Below are 12,068 nucleotides of genomic sequence, written 5' to 3' on the forward strand. Positions count from 1 at the left end.
ATGGAATTCAAACCTAAGGTATATCGGGTAAATCTTTAAACGGTTCCCCCCCTCCCCCATCTCTTCCCCCCGGTGATCACAGTGCCAAGGACCCTAGATGAGTCATGTTACTTGTCCCTTGATGGGAGTGGGGTTGGTGGTGAAGCCAATCTTTTCTTTTTCTTATTCTTTCTCTTTTCTTACTTTTTCTTCTTTTCTTCTTTCTTCTTGTTTTGGGTGAGGGAGGGTTCCTCTTATTTTGTATTTTTTTCTCTCTATTATCTTTTTGTCCCTTTAGTTCAACATGGACGTTGAATTGGCATTTTTGTAGGATTATTGTAATTTTTCTTTCTTTATAATAAATGAATCACATGTTGACTCTTTTATCTCATTTTAAAATTTTCAAATATCGGATCAATATTTGTATAATTTTATTAACATTATGGATATTGATTTTTTATTATTCTTCATTTTGACTGCATGTTGATTGAAAATTCTCATAATGAAATATTTTTTTTAAATGAGTTAGTCAGGAAGTAAAAATCCGGTTCTCCCAGGGATTGGTAAAAAAAAGTGTAAAATTGGCAAAAAGACCGAAACCAGAGTATTGGAAACTGTTTAACGACAAACAGGAAGTATTTTTTCGATGTCACCTCAGAGGGTGAGAAACATTCACTGGCCCGTCGGGAACGCAACAAGGAAAAGGACAAGGACAAGAAGAAGGCCTACCACAGAGGTGGATCCTGGCTCTGTGGTACAAGCTCCTCGATGAACGATGAGGGTTCCTAGGGTATGATCTGCAGCACCAGCCCAGCTTCAGTTACAGAGAGATGTTGATGAGGAAGAAGAAGTGTGTTACTGCACATGGATGAGCAGTTACGCATGCGCAGAACAAAAGAGTATGAAGATGTTGCTGGAGAAAGTAGCCTTTTTGAAACGCTACCTACAGAAGCAGAATATGAGACTGAACTTCAGGCCAGTGATGAAGGTGATGAAGATGAGAATCAAGAAGAAGAAGAAATTATTCAAGCCATGGCTACTAAAGAAGGTCGTAAACTTAAAACCATAGGGATCAATTACACAAGCATATATGTTAATCAGAGAGTTGAAGCAAGTAAGATTTGATATTAAAAATATCAGATGAAAAACAAAGAATTATTATGAAATAGTGAATAGAATACAAAAAAAATTTAAAGATATGGAGGAAAGAGTTTAAAAATGTGGAATTTGGTGTGGAAATGGCTCAAGACAGAATGGATAAAATGGAAAATTCAACTGATGCACTTGCTGCCGTAAATAAATAACTGTGTGAGAAAGTAGACCTGTTGGAGAATTTTACAAGAAGAAACAATATCAAAATAGTTGATATGAAAGAAAGTGAAAAAGGGGACAATATAATAGCCTTCTTTGATGTTGGGTTTCTGAAGTTCTTGGACAAAATGAATCTGAAGGTGTTGTTAAAATATAAAGAGTGTATAGATCACTAAAACCACAACAATTGCCAGATCAGAAACAACAGTCTATACTAATAAAGTTTCTTCGCTACCAGGTCAGAGAAAAAAATATTAGAATTAGCAGCAAAATGAGCTAAAGAGAGAAAGAGTCCAATGAAATCTCATGGAAATAATATTTTCTTTTATACTGATATAAGTTTTGAACTGTTGAAGAAAGGAATTTAATCTGGTAAAGAATACTTTGTGGAAAAAAGGCTATAAATTTATCCTATGCCATCCTGCAACTCTCAAGATCTTTGTGCAAGGAGGACCGAATAAGTTCTTTACCAACTCTCTGTTCATGCACAAGAATATGCAGATATGTTAACAACTATCCAGGGGCTGGCACATGAAATTTATTTTCTTGAATCATAAAGAGTGATTTACATTTACTTTACTTCTTGAAATGAAAATGGATTTAGAATTATGATGAACATCCAGAAGGACTGGAGGGATATGGACTGACTTCTATCGAATCATGTGTGTATTTGTGGCTTGGGCCATAACATGTAAAGAAGGGTAATGTTGTGTACTATTTAAACAACATCAATAGGTTTTTTTTGTTGTTGTTATTTTTATTCTACTTTTCTTTTTTTTTACCTGGAATGATGAGATGGACATGTCTTGGCACAATAGATTGGTTTGAAATGCCAAGGAGTTGTGAGGAGAGAGGTGGAAGGGAAGATAGTGTTGAAGTTGACTGAAAAAAAAATCAACTAGTAAAATATTGAATATTTTATTTTAATAGTAACCCAATGAAAAGTAAAAGGATATTGGCACATAATAAGAAAATGAAAGTAGATATAGCATTTTTGCAATAAACTCATTTAATTGAAAGAGAGCATCAGAAACTAAAAAGAGATTGGGTAGGATATGTTGCAGCTTCTTCATTTAATTCAAAAGCAAAGGGAGTAGCAATTTTAATAAATAAGACTCTTCTAGTTAAATGTCAAATAATTTCAGAACTTTGGACACTTATGAATATATATGCACCAAATGTAGACGATGGAAAATTTATACAAGAAACATTTCTTAAATTAGCAAATGCACATGACTACATATTAATAGGTGGGGATTTTAATTTTTGTTTAGATACAGTTTTAAATTGATCAACAAGACCAGTAACAAGGACAAAAGCAGCTAAATCCACATTGTTGTTGATGAACAATTTAAATTTAATAGATACATGGAGAAAAATTCATCCAAGAGAAATAGACTATTCCTTTCATTCAAACATACATGATTCTTATTCTAGAATAGATTTGTTTTTTAATATCTGCATTATTTCAGGGTAGAATCCAACAAGCTGATTATAAGGCAATAATTTTATCTGGTCATTCTCCTTTGTTGTTGTCGGCAATAATGTTGGATAAAGAAGAATCAGTTTATAGATGGAAATTTAACACTATGCTATTAAAAAGAAAAGGAATTTGTTATTTTATTAGAAGATTATATCCTTTTTTGAAACTATCTCTAATTTGGTTAATAATAAATTTATATTGTGGAATGAGATGAAAGCATACTTACAAGGTCAAATAATAAGTTTTACTGTAAAACTAAGAAGGACTATATGAAGAAGGTGGAACAATAGGAGATAGAGATAACAAATTTAGAAAAAGATTTACGGAGACAAGTTAATGAGGAGAAGTGGAGATGATTTACTAATGAGAAATGTCAATATAATACTTTCAAACATATAGAACAGAGAAAGCGATAATGAGAACTAACAGAGGCATTATGAATTAGGTGAAACAGCACATAAGGTTCTTGCATAGTAGTTAAAAAGAGAATAAATATTAAGAATGATTATTGGAACTAAAATGATTTTAGTTTAATTACTTATAAACTTCAAGGAATGAATTAAAATTTCCATCAATTTTATACAAAACTATAACAGAGTCTCTAAATGAAAAGAATAAAATAGATAATTTTCTGTCACAAATAAATTTACCTAAATTAAATTTGGAAGATCAAAGAGAACTGAATGCCCCATTCACCCCACTAGAGGTCAGGAAAGCACTGAGCTCATTACAAAGTAATAAGTCTATGGGAGAAGATGGTTTCCTACTTGAATTTTATAGAGTTTAAGGATTTATTAATTCCCCTTTTATGGAGGTACTAGCACAGGTGGCAAAAACACATACCTTACCAGAATCTTTTAATATAGCAATAATAACATTAATTAAAAAAAAGATAGGGACCCTTTAAAGCCATCATCATATAGACCTATTTCATTAATAAATGCAGATTATCAAGTTAATAATGATAGATCAGACTGGATGTGTTAAAAAAAATCAGCAGATAATGTAATGAGACTATTGAGTATAATACATTTGGCACAAAAGAGTAGCAGTGGCTTTAGATGTGGAAAAAGCATTTGTTAGATTAAAATGGGATTTTTTTTTCAAAGCGCTTGAAAAATTTGGGTTGGATAATCATTTGCAAATTTGATTAATAGACCAAAAGCTAAGGTTGTAACAAATGGACAAATATCGGTGTCTTTCCATTTAACTAGGTTTTGTAGGCAAGTGTGTCCATTATCTCCAGCATTATTTATTTTAGCAATAGAACCACTTGCAGAATTGATTTGATCTGACTCTGATATTAAAGGTTTTAAATTTGACAGAGTGGAATATTAGATTAATTTATTTGCAGATGATGTATTAATTTATTTGACAGAACCAGAAGCATCATTATGTAAACTATATTTAAGATGAAAAGAATAGGGAATAGTATCTGGTTAAAAGGTAAATTGGGATAAAAGTGAAATTATGCCTCTTGTCTACTCAGTATCAAAGAGATACCCAATTTAAATGGCCAATAAATGGAATAAAATATTTAGTGATATGGGTAGATAACAATGTAAATATTTAAAGTGAACTATACCCCTTTAAGAAAATTGATGAAGACTTTTAAAACAAAAAGGATGGAATTGCCAATAACATTACTGTTAATTGCATTAAGATGAACATATTTCCTAAGTTTAATGCCTTTTTCAAACATTGCCTATATCCTTGCCACAAAATTTATTTCAGGAATTAAACAAAGAAGCAAGAAAATTTCTTTGGAAGGAAATTTAAATGAGAAGATCTACAACTTCCAAATTTTAAGAATTATTAAAATAGATGGAAAAGATAGGATTGAAGACACCAGAGGAGTTTATATATAAATGGGAGTTGAGATTAATATCTGGTGACAGGGAAACTCCACTGTTGAAGCATTTGATTAATATATGTAATAAAATAAATACTGAAATGGGAATGAGGAATATGGTATTATCTAAAATGCTTTTGAAGCAAAATAGACTTATTTCATTTACAATGAATAATCAACTTTTGAATGTTTGGTTATCTAAGAGAATTAGAAACATAGCAGACTGTTATGAAGGAGGAAATTTAATGTCATTTGATCAATAAAAAAATTATTATGGAACACAAAATGATACTATATTTTGTTATTATCAAATAAAAACATATTTATGAGATAAACTGGGTCCAACAATATTATTATCTAAAAGGATTGAAATGGAAACCTTGATTTGAAATAGATTTATTAAGAAATTTATCTCACCCATGTATATATTATTGCAAAAGGGAACGCTATGAATTCCATAGATCTAGAAAGAGATGGGAAACAGATATAAATATTTTTATTGGGGAGGAAAATTGGTTAGAATGCTATGATAGTATAACAAATACAATAAATGTTCAATTGGTTCAGTATAACGTTTTAATTCAATTATATCTTAGCCCACAAAAATTTAATAGATTGAAGTCAAATCTTCAAATAAATATTTTAGATGTAATCAAGAGACTGGGAATATTTTTACATACAACATGGTCATGTCAAAAATAAAGATCATTTTGGATAGAATTAGGAAATTTTTTGGAACAGGTCACGTGAGTTAAATTTCTACAGGATCCAATGTTGTTTTTATTGGGTAATATTTCAGTGATAAGACCCAAATTGAAATTGAATTTATATCAAAAAGTATTTGTGAAAATTGCATTAGCAGTTGCAAGAAAATGTATAGCAGTGATGTGGAAATTGGATTCATTTTTAGGTTCGGAAAGAAGGCACACAGAAATACATAGTTGTATACCTCTTGAGAAGACGACATATAATTTAAGGAATAAATATGACACTTTTAAAAATATTTAGTGCCTATATTTGCACATTTTAGGTATAAATTTATAAATGGTTTTTCCCTAAACCTTGTGAAACCTCACTAATGCCTTGGAATAAATAAATAAATAAACAAAAGCTGAAAAGGCTAGAATTGAGTGGTTGGTGGTGATATCTTGGCAGCCATGTCTGTTTCTTTTACTTTTCTTACTAATCTCTTTTCTTTCTTTCTTCCTTTCTTCTTCTGTTTTTCATGGTGTCATTATTTTGAGGGAGGCTGCTGATGGGTTTTTTGGGAGGGTATATAAATCCATGCTGCTGAAGACCCAACTGCGCTGGGTGGGTCACATCTCCAGAATGGAGGACCATCGCCTTCCCAAGATCGTGTTATATGGCAAGCTCTCCACTGGCCACCGAGACAGAGGTGCACCAAAGAAGAGGTACAAGGACTGCTTAAAGAAATCTCTTGGTGCCTGCCACATTGACCACTGCCAGTGGGCTGATATCGCCTCCAACCGTGCATCTTGGCACCTCACAGTTCGGAGGGCTGCAATCTCCTTTGAAAAAGACCGCAGAGCCCACCTCACTGACAAAAGACAAAGGAGGAAAAACCCAACACCAACCAACCAATTTTCCCTTACAACCGCTGCACCCGTGCCTGCCTGTCCTGCATCGGACTTGTCAGTCACCAACAAGCCTGCAGCAGACATGGACATACCCCTCCATAAATCTTCCTCCGCGAAGCCAAGCCAAAGAAAGAAGAATATAAACCATCATGTATAATGGATTAGACATGGTTATATTTTGACATAAATACATCTATGGAAAACTTAAATAAAATATTCAAAAAAAATTAGTGAAGCTGCACAGAGTTTTGTGTCTATTTCTGAGCGTGGGGAAAGATGTCAGGCATTGGAAAGAGTTTAAGCGAGGCCTTTGGATTCATTGAGGATGCTTTCTAGGATGGGTGACAAGATCTATGACACTGCAGAACTATGGTATCTTACAGGAAGATCAGTTACTGGATCACGAAGAAGAGGAAGGATTCCAAAACTGAGCCGATACTAGCTGACATAATGTCACCAAATCCCTGTCTGCATTAGTGCAGAGCCAGCCCCATCAGTTAGGATTACAGCCAGTTTGTTGACGGAGAGAGGATTATGATGGACTTTTGAGGAAGTCAGATTTGTAAAGGATCCCTGCCTTTTGTGAGTTTGAGGAATTTGTGTGCAGTGGTGAGTGCCTGGACATCTGTCACTATGAAGGTCATGTTCATCACGTTGCCCATATTCCAACCCTGGGAGGAGCTCCTCATCCACTGTGGCAGGCAAGAGAGAAACTCACTTGTAATTAGCAGAATTAAACTTGTATGCTTTCTTAAAGATGGTCATGATTAAGGCACAATACTGTTTAATATAGTACTAATGTATTATGTTTAAACAAGAGGACAAAGTGGAGAATGGTGTAAATACACAACCCAGAATAAACTACCAATGGGCTGATTCACCTTTGTTTGTCCAGTAGGAAATGACTGTTCTCTCGTATTGTCTGCTCTCTGGGAGAGGACACACCTATCACAATGTTGAGATACCTCACAAACCCCAGCCTGGTCTGAAGTCTGAAGAGCTGTTCCTGCCTATAGCAGCCTTCCTCACTCCCACAAAAATGTTTCAACCCGTCCAACCTCACCTCACAGCATTCTCTACAAGACCCAGAGGCATCCTTGTGAATTATTTTTCTTCACCCATTCTGGCTAATGACTTCCTTCTTTTTGTCGAATAATCAGAACAGCACACAGGACTTCAAGTGCAGTTTCACTTGTATAGCTGCAACATGATGTTCTAGTCCCTATACTTAATGCCCCTTACAACAAAGCTAACTGTGTCCATGTATTCTTATCCACCCTGTCTACCTGTGTCCCCCGCTTTCAAGAACTATGCAACTTTACCCCCTGGTCCCTCTGTTCTAAAACACCCCTGATTATATCTTGTCCCAGTTTAACTTCCCAAAATCTATCACACTTGTCTTAGTTCAATTCCATCTTCTCTTCTTCTCACTACTTTTTAAGCCGATGTATATAAACTGTTATAACCTGAGATAACCTTCCTCATTATCCATGACAGCATCAATTTTGGTGTCAGCCACAATCCTACTGATCATGTTTTCTTGCCTCATGAAGGACATTGATCATGGAAGAAGTTTGAAAATGTAGCACAGTGTATTAGAGGAGACCAACAATCCAGCCTCTTCTGTTGCTGGTTGTCTGATTCACGAGAACTCTGGAGAAAATTTAAAATACCGTGTTTATAAATGGTGTGTGAAACACACCATATAAGACAACACACACACACCCATGGTCACAGTCACACAGAGAGCCATAGTCTTTCTCTCACACACAAACACAAACGCACACATCATACACACACACACACACACACAGAGCGACCTACGCCCATATAGCAACGCACACACAGCCACATAGTCTCTCTCTCTCTCTCACACACAGTGACCTACACCCACACACAGTAACACACACACCCATACACACATAGCCACACAGTCTCACCGACATGCACAAGCAGTTTCTCTCTCTCTCACGCACACACACAACCACACACTCTCTCACAAACACACATACATCATACACACACACACACACACACACACACACACACACACACACACAGAGCAACCTATGCCCACACACACATACACCCACACAGTCTCTTTCTCTCTCATACACACAGACACACACATCTTTAACATGCTGACATATCACTGGGAAAATATTAGTCTGCTTTTCCCAACTATTCAGCACACACCCCTGTCTTTGATCGGCACTGAGAGAATCCTTACTTCATTTTAGGGTTTTCCTCCATGTTTATTGTTGAAGAATCACAGAAATTAAAAATAGAATGCATTGAATAAATCCATTTTTGTCTACTCTTAGCGAATGAGTAAGATCAACCCAACTATTGTTTACCTGCCTTGAAATGGAACCATGCAAAGTGCCATAAACTTGTGCAGTCAAGGTTAAAATAATAGCCTAAAACTGTGTTTCATGGCATGTCTAATTACTCTTCATTTATCAAACATAACACTGCTAACTCACCACGGACAAATTAAAATGACAGAAATGCTGAAAATACTGCGTGGGTGAGAGAGCAACCACCGAGAGAGAAGATACTCCAAGATGATGACTTTCTGTCAGATTGACAGTCAGGGAATTGGTGTGGGCTATTAACTCTTGCTTTCCCTTCACCTTGGTTTGCTGCCTAACCTGCTCAATACTGTAGTATCTGCATGTCCTGTTTCTTGCTTTGAAGGAAATTTAACATTGTCTCCAGGTTTGATGTGAAATTTAGATGATTGCATCACAAAAGTTGTGCTGAAGGTTTAATGATCATGTCTCATTACTGCACTATGTTGGTTTGTGAATTTAAACTTATCATTAAAAATCTGCTGTCAAGAAAAGTGATCAAGAGATCATCAAAAAAAAAACCCTTATGTTTTCGGTAACATTCCCAGGACAGAAACTCTGAACCAAGTAATCAGGAGCGTAAAGGGGTGGAATGAATAAAATGCCATGTCTCAAGAAAGTACAAAAATGATATTGTGCAGTCCACTAAAGAGCTGGAGAAACTCAGCTGGTCGTGCAACATCTGTGGAAAGAATAAGCAAGAAAATCTGCACATGCTGGGATTGAATGCAGCACCCACAAGCACTGGAGAAACTCAGCAGGTCACACAGCAACCACAGGAAGGAAAAGACAGTCATATTTTGGGACTGGGCCCTTCGTTGGGAATGCTGACCAATCAGGCAGATGGATCCTGTGTGACCTGCTGAGTTTCTCCTGCACTTTTGTGTAACTGCATCATTTGGAGGTTTTATTGTTTACCTCTTTCTACAGATGTTTACTGACCTGCTGAGTTTTTCCAACATTGTCCATTTTCTACTGTACATAAAAGTCCCTGTGGTTTTTCACGTTTACAAACAAAGATAATACCCTGACTTCCAAACATCATTCTATTTTAATAAAACAATGCTCTTCTTTCAACAATGCAGTGATTCATTTGAAATGTTGGCCAATTTAAATAGTTGCCCACTTAAGAATGAGGCCATCTTAATACAAAATGAACTGCACCATCTCACTGGGGCGGCTGTTCTCATCATAATTCATTCATTCAGTGATCCTACAATGAAAATAATGTGGAGACTCAGCCTCACCACTGACGGTGCCCTGCATCAGTCCAGGAGGGCGGTGCATGCAGCACATATATGGCAGGCAGAGACGCCTCCACTGTCTGCTGTGGGGTGCTCAATCTGAAATAGAGGAGGACGCAACCTGATCAACTGGGGTGAGAGTAGGAAAGAAGCCTTGTCACAATCCATGTCTTCATTACCCAGAGAAGCAGAAGAGTTGGCCCAGGCCATTGTACACTCCTGATAGATCCCCACCCCACCTTGTTTACATAGAGGGTAGTGAGTGTATGGAAAAGGTAGTTCAGGCAGATAGTCTTGCAACGCTTAAGAAAAATGGTAATGAATACATGGATAGGATGGATTCAGAGGGATATCACCTAAACACAAGCCGGAGAGAAAAGTATAGGTGGAACATTTTGGTCGGCATGCGGAAGTTGGGCCGAGGTGCCTGTTTTCACTCTGTGTGACTCTGCAAAACTAGGACACTACTTTCTTTTTACTGTGATAGAGCACGTGACACTCCCAAGATGCCTATGAAGTTACCATCTGCAATGAAAGTTTCCCTCCACTAACCATTAAAAATACAGTAGGTCAAACATCAGAGGGGTGGCCCAGAAGAGCCATGGAGAGGTTTTTGTAGCATCTCTGCTTTATCTCATTTAAACCACTCATATTTCTGTGAGGATCTACATACTGCAGCTAGAGCCAATGTATAACCATAGATCACCATGATCCATCTTGTGCAATTATTTCACTCTCTCACTTTCACTCACTTTCTCACTTTACGTCTCTCTCACGCTCGCAGACACATTCCCACTCTTTGTTTCTCTATAATAATCTTTAGAATTCTTTATTCCTTGGATCCTGGAACCTAGTTCCCTGTGGCTCTTCAAGAGGGGCCAGACACATTTTGAAAGAGAGGCAGTCTTGGTTAGATCAGCCATGGGGCAGGATTGAGGAGTCATGGCCTCCTCCTGCTTCTATTTCCTTGCTGTCTTGTGATGCTGCACTGATTTATCTTCCAATCTCAACCCGAACCCACACTTCCAATCCACACTATTTGCCCAGTCGAGGAACTTTTGTGCATTACTCTAATAACTGCAGCAGCTGCAGACTTTCCTGTCTAACTGATGGTATGTTATTATGTTTCCTAGTTAGGGAAGTGAAAAGTATTATCTTGCTTATTTTTTCTATTGATAAACACATTGAGATTCACAAATGCTGATATAAAAATTTATTTTTTTTATGAAAATATAAAATTTCATATCTTACACTACAAAAAACATGTACACACACACAAATACACCCACAATGTCAGGATACAGCTCTGAAAATAAATAAAGCGTGCTAACGGTTGTTAAAGTTTCACTTATTGTAAACAGCTGAAAGCAATATGTTAACTTTCATAGCATTTGTGTGCTTGCTTATTACCCAGTAACAGGAAGCTTCAGGTGTTTTTGATTGGATTACTAGGCCCCATTCTTAACACTTCTGCTGAATGCGAATCTGCTCTGTAGATAGTTTCAGTTCACATGTTCTCTAAAATAGTAACCTACATTTCATTAAAAATCCCTGGACTTCTCCAGTAACATTGACATAAACTTAATGCACAATTCAAAATGATCACGTCAGCATTAGATGTAGTTTCACATTAAACAGCAGGAAATCTCCCAATAATCAAACACAACATCCTTTTCCCACATCAGTCTCACAATCTGCTTTCATTACAAATGCATATCTTGTTGATTGTAAACTGGATAATTTCTACCAAATTGCCATTGATCAGGGTTATGGGTTTGAGGCTGAGAAAAACAGCTTGTTGTGGAGTAGGTCGACAGAGATTGGTACATCATGGGCTGAACGGCATGACTGTGGCCATGTTCTATATTTTAATTGAACTGAATGGTGCGCATTACACCATGACAAACTGCACCAGCCTTCTCCAGGTGGCTGGACCACTTGCATTATGGAGACGGCAGTGCTGGTTGGACCCTGGGAAAACATTTTCCTGGTTGACCCACCACTCCCAATGTGGACAAATAGCCCTTCCAATTTCAAGCTTTCTCTCCAGAGGTACATTTGTCTGCAGATGAAGTGCCAACCTTCCAAACCTGTGACCAGATGCAGTCATGTCCTTTGGACTGAACAAAGAAGACAGGAAACTCCACCGGATCAAACATTTTGGTTATCATATAAATTGTGAATTACAAATGGAATCTTGGAATTTGAAATGCCCTTCAGCTTTCTCCACCTGGAACTAGTATTAAT

The sequence above is a fragment of the Narcine bancroftii genome, chromosome 1 (genome assembly GCF_036971445.1).
Source record: "Narcine bancroftii isolate sNarBan1 chromosome 1, sNarBan1.hap1, whole genome shotgun sequence".
NCBI classification, from domain to species: domain Eukaryota; kingdom Metazoa; phylum Chordata; class Chondrichthyes; order Torpediniformes; family Narcinidae; genus Narcine; species Narcine bancroftii.